Source organism: Pinus tabuliformis, chromosome 7 (assembly GCF_031772625.1).
Source record: "Pinus tabuliformis cultivar Carrire ecotype Pingquan chromosome 7, CPIR1, whole genome shotgun sequence".
Classification (NCBI taxonomy): Eukaryota; Viridiplantae; Streptophyta; class Pinopsida; order Pinales; family Pinaceae; genus Pinus; species Pinus tabuliformis.
Genome location: NC_142293.1, coordinates 1028481582 through 1028491196, shown reverse-complemented (window position 1 = coordinate 1028491196; position 9615 = coordinate 1028481582).

The window sequence follows — 9615 nt, the reverse complement described above, 5'->3', positions numbered from 1 at the left end:
CACTTCCTTACAAGATACAAAATTCTAGGCTCTGGATCTCTAGGATGAGGGATCCATATATAGATGATTGCAGGGCGGTGAGTCAGCTCCTGGGATTTTTATTAGTGTCCTCTCTCTAATAGTTATTGATTCTACTTGGAGATTGATGATCTCTTACTCATCCCTAGGCGAATTCAGAGAGGCAAGTGTCATAGGAGAAGTTTCTGGAAGATTCTATGATCATCCACCTCGCAAACTGTCTCTGCAATTTGTCCACTCTCACCCATCGCACCCTACAGAAGGGCTTTTCAGTATGCATCGCACGTTTTACACTGGGCAGGTGGGATGCATCGTACCCTTAGCACTGAGCAACCTATATGGTCTAGTTTTGACCAGTTCTGAGCAGTTTCCTGTGGAGAACTTCTGGGAGATGATGTAATCAGTTGACCTTGTTCCTTTAGGGTATGAAACAACACTTTTAGGGACTTAGGAGCCCTTAGTTTATGGACATGTTTGATTGGGGTTGCAGTGCCCAAAAATGTCTATAACACATGGCTCCCATTTTTAAGATTACATGATGGCTGAGTTGACTTCTACGTTGGGTTTGCACCACGATGGCTCAACAAAGTATTGGTTATGATGCTTCAGCGCACCATTGGGATGCACAATTCAAATTAGCATCTCATGCTATTTTAAGCTCTTTGGCCTTACCGAACCTCGACCAAGGATGCAACTAGATTAACATTATTCCAGCTAGTCTACAGTCTAGAAGTAACTTTGCCGATTGAGTGCGAAATTCCCTCACTTAAGCTGGCTGTCAAACTTATCCCCGAGACCTCACCTCAGGAAGAGTGCCTCTTGTATTTAGAACAGTTGGATGAGACTCGTCGCCTTGCTGCTTTGGTCATCAAAGCACAGAAAAAGTGGGTCAAGTCTCATTTTGTTCAATCTATCTCTCCTCGAGCTTTTTATGAGGGTGATTTGCTTCTTTTGTATGATCAGGCTAATGATAAGCTGGGGGAAGGTAAGTTCAAACCCATGTGGCATGGGCCCTACATTGTTAAACATGTGTTGCAGAAAGGGGCCTATGAGATGATTGATTATGAGGGAAATCCCTTAGACAAGCCCTGTAATGGGCTTTATTTCAAAAAGTACTATGTCTAGGTCATCTTGCATGGCTAATTTTGTACAATAGTGTGTTATTAATTTTTGTGGAGTATGGTTTGGTGTGTTGTTTTTCAAGCAGATTTCCTTCTTATTATGTTTTTACCTTCTTTGCAGATGTATGTGTCTCCTCACGTCAGTTTCATCGATGGTGCTTTCCGTAGTACCCGGAATCTATAATCCGCGGCATGGCCCATTTATGACCCCCATGGTGGGTTGATTGATCTTCAAGGTATTTTTTAGGTCAAAGAACTAATAACATTGTTGAGTACAGTGCAGTTATCTAATTTTTGTCAGAAGTTATCGCTCTTGACATCCAGGAATTGGTTGTCAACCTTGATTCACAACTTGTTATTCTTCAACTCAACGGGAAATATTCTGTCAAAAACCCTCAGATATTAAGAATGTATCTATGTATTCATCTATTGGAGAGAAATTTTTATTACATTACATATCATCATATTTCTAGGCTTATGAATACATTGACAGATGCATTAGCTAATTATGTGCTGGATAGACATTTGTGAAACATGTGAAACTCAAAAACAAAACATTTGTAACATAGTAAACAAGAAAATATATATATATGTGTGTGTGTGTGTGTATATGTCGATAATGTTTTTCATACATCAAAACCCCAAAAAAGAATATATGTGTTCAAATACATCAGTGGCTCGTATGCCTCATACATCTGTGGCTCGCAGGCCTCAAAAATGTAGAATTCTAGACCTATGAACTAATAGGCATGGTGCTCATGGTAGCACATAACTGCTCGTACTACATGAGTCAGCATTCGGTGGATCCGATCTGATACCCCCATTGTGTGCCTCTGATACTGTGATGGAAAGAGAAATTGGGGGTTAACCAAAATCCATTTTCCTTAAAAAATATCGATCTTGAGGCCTGTGGGTTATGGCCCACTAAGCATATCGGAAGCGTTTCTTTAGGCTCTAAGCCTTTAAACCGTGGACTTACATTGGACCAAAACCATATAATTTTATTGGGGCTTTTATTGCTATCGGGAGCATTACATATATTTATAGAACACACAGGTTCATCATTACAGGAATATTGGATCGGATCACTGAAAGGATCCGATCAATCCTATCCCTGATTTTCCCAACAAACCCTTAAACTCGCTATATGTATACACATGGAAGATTTCATTTAATTAAGTCTTCTAGATACTTATCCATTCCATCAGTTAAGCTCTGATTTTAACAAAAATTGTCCCTCATTCAGCTCCATGGTCCACATCCTCCTCCTTCTTCGCTTTGGATTCCTCCTTTTGACTAGGAGTGTTGGATGCTCTTGCATCAAACTCCCGAGGCACAAAAATTTATGACCTCTTGGTCATATGCTTCTCCTTGACTTTAGCAATTCTACCCACTTCACTTCTTCAGTGGAACTACCTTCATGATCTTCTGTGAGCTACAACCAAGCCTCTGTAGTAACAGTCTCCTTCTACTACATGATACCTCACCAAGCTCTCCTCACTCAGTCTTTTGGCATCCTTCAGGTTCTCTCCTCTAGAACCATATGAGCACTCCATGCTCTAGGTTTGCTGCAATCTTCTCACCTTCTGTTGTCGTTCTCTGTGCAACAATAAGACCATAACTCTCTAGCTCTATCAACTATTCCTCCTTCTTCCTTCTCCCAGGAAATCCTTTAACCTTCCTTTGCACGCAGAATCTTCATCTGCTCTGATACCAAATGATGGAAAGAGAAATTGGGGGTTAACAAAAATCCATTTTCATTAAAAAATATCGATCTTGAGGCCTGTGGGTTATGGCCCACTAAGCCTATTGGAAGTGTTTCTTTAGGCTCTAAGCCTTTAAACCGTGGACTTACATTGGACCGGAACCATATAATTTTATCGGGGCTTTTATTGCTATCGAGAGCATTACATATATTTATAGAACACGTAGGTTCATCGTTACAGGAATATTGGATCAGATCACTGAAATGATCCAATCAATCCTCTCCTTGATTTGCTCAACAAACCCTTAAACTTGCTATACGTATACACATGGCAGATTTCATTTAATTAAGTCTTCTAGAGACTTATTCATTCCATCATTTAAGCTCTGTTTTTAACAGAAATTGTTCCTCGTTTAGCTCCATGGTCTACGTCATCCTCCTTCTTCGCTTTGGATTCCTCATTTTGACTAGGAGTGTTGGATGCTCCTGCATCATACTGGCATGGGATGTCATCCACCCTAGCATACTCTGGGATACCATGGGTCAATCCCTCGAGGTTTCGCACGATCTCCTCCTCATTATCACTTGCTTCCTGATAAGGAGCGATATCGAACTGCTAAGCAATGCGCCTGGAAATCAGGGACATCCAGGCAGGACGCTCTAGTCCCACATCTACATTTACAAAATCAAAATGTCATGAATGCATGTATTTCAAAAACAATCAAAAATCAAAAATTAAAATTGTTTGCTTTTACCTCCATCATCATAATATTCTCCCTCTGGAAGTGGCATATCTGGATTGTCGCAGAAGTTGGTAACACTATACGGCCAATCCTCTACTATGATCATCTATTGTCATAGCCAAGAGAAGAAGACGGTCTTATATGACATATGTTGGCCCCTGGTAATCCTAGGCATCAATGCACTCCAACGAACCATCCGTGTGTCTCGTGGCAATGGCAGTTCCACCTTAGCAAGTTAGTAGTGAAATAGCAAGACTCGCTCCAGAAAGAAGGTCACTAGAATAGAACCGTAGCAGAACTGCTTCAGGTTTCCCGCCTTGGATTTTGATAGTTGGCACTTCATGTTTACCTTCATGGCCTCCGCCCAGTTAAAGATATTCAGTTTCATACAGTCAATAGCATATTGAAACTTTGACTTGTTGGACTCATGTTGTGCTTGAGACCCAGCCACTCCGTTGATGGTCAAAATAAGCACTTTCAACACAAGATCCTGAACACTCAGGATCTCTATCTTACTACTCTTTGATTTAGTGCTTCCAGGCAGTGTTCTGTGAGAAACATGTTCACACTTGCCCCAATAGGCCTGGACCCATACAAATTGACTGGTTCCCCTCTTTGGGACAATCCTATGATGAAATAAATGTCGGAAGTTTCCAACTCCAGTTCTTGGTCTCGGATCATAAAAACTTCCCAATTGACATCCCAGAGACTAATCATATATCGTAGCAATTCGGGTTGAGACCACAAACCTGGTGTGAGGAAGAACTTGAGGAGCCCACAATTCCTCAAGGCATTCAAGAAACTTGGGTTTTCCATTGCTTGTGTATCAATGTCCTCATGCTCATGTTCCTTCCAATCAACCATTTTTCATGATGTTTTCCCTGCAAAAACAATAAAATCAAGTCAATAATCATCCTTGGCTAGAGAAATTTGAATCAAATCAGAGAAATTGGGCAAAAACTTGAAATTTTTTTGTTCATGGCACTATCGCGACTAATTTAAAAATAGTAGCGCCAACGGTGCGCTTGAAACTATTAATAACCCCCGATCGGTGTGATTCTGTGCCTGGAAATCGCGCCAACCGAGGGTGAATTTTTTTTGCTAAATCCTCCTCAAGAAATCCAAAAAACGATTAAAAACAAGAAAAATGAGCATTAAAATGAAGCTAAAGGTCTTGGCTCTTACCTGCAACTAATGGATTATCGAATGGCCTCCCAGATCTCCCGCAATCTGCTCCTGAAAATCTAGGGCACAAATGGGTGAAAAATGCTCTACACAAGGTAAAATGGTAAAATGGTAAAAATTAATTACTTTTTCCTCCTTTTATTCATTTTTCATGAAATATTAGGGTTTTTAAAGTATTTTTAACCTATTTTTGCCTCAGAAATTGGATAATGCATTTACCTTTTGTGTAGCAACAGGTGATAGATTATTGATGATGGTACTGGAGTCACGTTTAAGCTCTTTTCTCGACTTGTAAAACTCAAATGAAAAGATCGCTGAGTATTTTTCCCTTTTTGACTCATAAAAGAGAATAAAAATGGGGGGTCCACTTTTAAGCTCTTTTTCGACTCTTTAAACACGAAAAGATTGCCAAGCTCGTCATTTTTAACTCGTTAAAGGCTATGAAACATCATTTACCCAGTATACGTTTATCCCTTTTTTGGGTTGGGATAAAATATTTATGAAAAAGGTACTCCTTGACTAAAATGGTCAAGTGGTTATCTCAAGTATCGTTTTCTACCTTTTCGGGCTCAAGAGACACAAATGTATGAAAAGGGACCACGTGGAGTTTTCTTTTCTGTGTCTTTTTCAAATTCTCTATATATGAAAAAGATATCGAGTTACACCTTTGTCGAACTCGTTAAAAAATTAAACGACATTGGATTTGTCACCATGACGGATGTGAGCTTCTCCTTCCTAGGGCTCATTAAACTTACTAGGTCAGATTCGTTTGAAGGATGAACTTACATGCAAACACATGCAATACCCTTCAAGCTTGTGATAAAAAATAATTGGGGTACCTACCAGAAATGGTGGGGGAAAATGGGAAATTTTGTCAGTTGTGTCGGTAGCTCACTCTTGAACATGACACTTTCTGCTTTGTGTTGAGTTGGGATATCCTCCTTTTCATCATTGACCTTCCTGGGTTGGGCCGTTCATTTTTGCCTTCCATTTAATCTCTTCCATGTCATCATGACCACCTATCATATGGATCCAAAAGCTGTCAAACTTCGGAGTCGTGTCGTCGATATGTTCAAGAGTTAGTCCTTCTGTAATTACACTTACTCCTGACTCTCTATATCATCTAAAACCATTGCATCCCTTTGTCTCATCTCGATGATGTGGGATACATCATCGCCCTCCTTTGACACCAGCGCTTCCTATCGACTTCAGCTCATTATCCAGGAATCTGGTCGAGAGACTCCTTTCTAGCACCTTAGAGCTTGCATGCCCTAATGGCAATTTCTTCACACTCGACAACAAGTTCACATCATTGGAGTTCGATCGGGTGTTTGACTTCAGTTCCTTTATTCACATTTCGTGAACTGTGTTGTTAGTGCCTTGAGAACCATTGTCATTATTGGTGGTTTCTCTCACGCTTGTTAACGGTTCACATCATTAACCGGTAATCAAGCGACTTTCGAGCCTGTTCGACTTCAACGCATTCATTCACATGTTAGGATTTTTACTTTGATTGGGTCGTGTTGGAGCGTAAGACCCTGGTCTCAGATTACACAATTCCAAGTTACAAGGCAATGTGACATGATCATGTCGAAATACATGTCTCTTTCAGATGGATGGTTGCGACCATACCATGAGTTGTTATATGTGATCCTTCTCATTATTGGATGGTTGTGACCATACCTTGGTTTTGTTATGATCCTCTATATTGGATGGTTGTGCCCATGCCTTGGATCCATTTACATGATCATTATCCGGATGGTTGCATCCATACCATGATTCATGTATCATTTGTCAGAGTTTTCAGCGATGTATATGTATCTATTCTTTCTTGCAAGTTTTCAGACAATGGAATCTGGTTCCTAGCATCTACTTGTAAAGAATTTCACCCTCTCTCTAGTTCAGCCTTCATGCTTTAGGGGCCATCTGTTACATAGCATTTTTCACTTTGATCTTAAATGTGATCATATAGTTAAACTGATTTAGAATTGATTAACCATTAATGATTTGAATGATAACTGAAGGTAAACTGCTTGAGAAGAACACTTTACGACAGTTGATCAAACATATAAATGATGCATAACAGAAGTGAAAATAGTAAAAACACAGTGATACCATACAAAAATATTGATGACGGAGTTCTTACCTGATGGACTACGTCTTCGTGTCCACTTTCAACATGGGAGACCGTTTTTATTAGGAACGAAAAGAAGGTGTCAATTACATAGAGATTTTACCTATCTGAATGTGCACACAAGCACTTATGATCACTGTCATTAGATAGCTCTCTGAACCAACTTTCCAACGCCTCAGATAGTTCCCAATTCCAACTTCATATGCTCCTGTAACATTGAAAACAAAACTGCATATGACCTCCAGAATCTGCAAACAAAATATCAAAACCACCCTCTTTCATCAATGAAGTAAAACTGCCTTTTATAGGCTTGCAAGTACATCAAAACCTCTTTTGGCTAAGTTTGAGGTGAATTCGTTGCCTTCTGGATGTTTGGAAGATTTGGTCTAGTTGGAAATTGACACCTAAGGTAGGTTGCATGGTCCTTGCATTATTTGTTTTACAAAACTTATCAAAAAACCCAAAATTACTTTGGACAAACCCCGAAACTGCTAGCTGGAAGCTAACCGGGTGGAGGGCTAACGGCTGTCATGTGAACACCGAGTGGTCGGCTGCCTGACCGCCACCTGGTGGCTTATCCCCGGCGGTTCCAGTGATGGTTTCACAACTGTTCGCATGTGACAACTGCCCAGTGGTTACATCCGACAGCTAACCTCCGACGCGGTTGCGGTCAAGTCCTGTGGTCCGTTCACATGGTGATGTTGCGGTTTGAAACCGAAAACCTGTCACATGCATATTCTACGCGGTTATAACCTAGTCACCTGCTAACCATAGCCATGACTGCTCACATGGTCGTGGTTAAGTCTAGTTAAATTAGGTCCAAACAGTTTGAGGAACTAATAGTGAGTTAAGAGTCAGTTGATGCATTAATGCACTTCTACTCCAGTTAAATGAAGATTCCATCATCATAAACTCATGCATGTCTATGCTGAGAAAGACCCAGTTGAGATAAATGTTCAAGGACAATGTACTCAGTTGCATGTGTTTTATCATGGATAAAACTCATGCATGCAGTCAAGGATTCATCCTTGAGGATTGAGTAGTTTTGAAGGCTTGTTTTTCGACTTGGTAATAGGAAAATCATCCACAAGGAACGGTGCAAGGAAATAGGAGCTTGGAAGGCAGAGAGGAAGGCTAGAGAGAAGCCAAGATTTCCTGTGAGCATCTGTGAGGATTGTACTGAGAGTTGGCTAGCTGTGAGAGCTAAGGCTTTGTATAATTCCTATGTATTTCCACCAGCTGAGGCTTTCCCCAAATTATTTTCATGTGTATCGTGCCATTGATTCTTCTTCTTCTGGTTATATTGTTCAGCTTGATTTTTAAGCTTCCGCAAATTGATAGTAGAAGTAGGTTATAGTATTCTACTTTGATTTATATTCCATTATCGGGTTAACCCTATCATAGATTTTCTACATGGTATCGAAGCTATGAATAGTACACTGAAAAGAGAATTCAAAGTTTGAAGTTTAGGGTTGTAGGTGCAAATCTAATTCACATCATACTTCAAGGTTGGCCAATGAAATTCTATGGCTTGAGACTCGAGTATGCCTTGGAAGGTAGCTCGACTTACATAGCATGGAAAGATAGAATGGAGGTTGTATTAGAAGACAATGGCTTGAAGGAATTCATTGATCAAGAAATCCCAAAGCCAACTTCAACTAATGCACAAGAGTTGGCTGAGTGGAAGAAGTGTGTGATGAAGGCGAGACGGATCATCCTTGAGGGAGTTCAAGACCATATTGTCTTGAGTCTCCATGGGAAGGATACTCCATTTTCAATGTGGAAGACATTGAAGGACCTCTACCAGAACAGTAGCGACCAAAGGAAATTGGAGCTCAAGGATAAGCTTCGAAGAATCAAGATGGAGAAGGGCGATACTATTTCCACATATCTGAACAAGCTCACCACCTGCAGAGATGACCTTGGCAGTGTGGGAGTAACTACTGCGATGATATGGTGAGTCTCGCTCTCCTTGGCCTTCCAAAGAGTTGGAATAGATATAAGGACTCTGTGAATGGAAGGGAGAAACTATTGGATTGGGAACAACTGTGGTCAGATCTTATGCAGGAGGAGATCAGGAGGAGCACACGAGATGGTTCTTCATCCAGGAATGATGATGAAGAAAATTTGGCCTTAGCAAGTAAGGCAAGGAAAGGGAAGGGGAAGGCTTCCCATTTCAAATCGAATTATTCTCATGGAGGGAAGAAGGGTGACATGTATAAAGCAAGATGCTTTAATTGTCAAAAAATGGGACATTATGCAACTAATTTCCCATCAAAGAAGTCAAATAAGGGATCCTCGGAAGGATCGGAAGGTTAGGCATTAGCCTCTCAATTCAAAATGGACTTTACCCTCATTGCATGCATGGTGTCATTAATGATGGGTTGTGTCTGGTATCTTGACAGTGGAGCCTCATTCCACATGACCAGGGATACAAAATTATTTAGTGCCTTAGAGGAGAAAGACCTCAATATGTTCATAGAGATGGGTGATGACGAAAGGTATAGTGTTTTAGGAGTGGGCATGGTTTCTTTTCAAAGGGAGCATGGAGCTCCTCTCACCTTGACAGATGTGATGTATGTGTCTGGACTGAAGAAGAACTTGGTATCGGTCACGATGTTGGAGGAAAAAGGCTACGATGTTGTCTTTAGTAAAGGAAAGGCATTCCTAAGACACATAACCATGGTTCAAACAAAGAGGATAAGGATT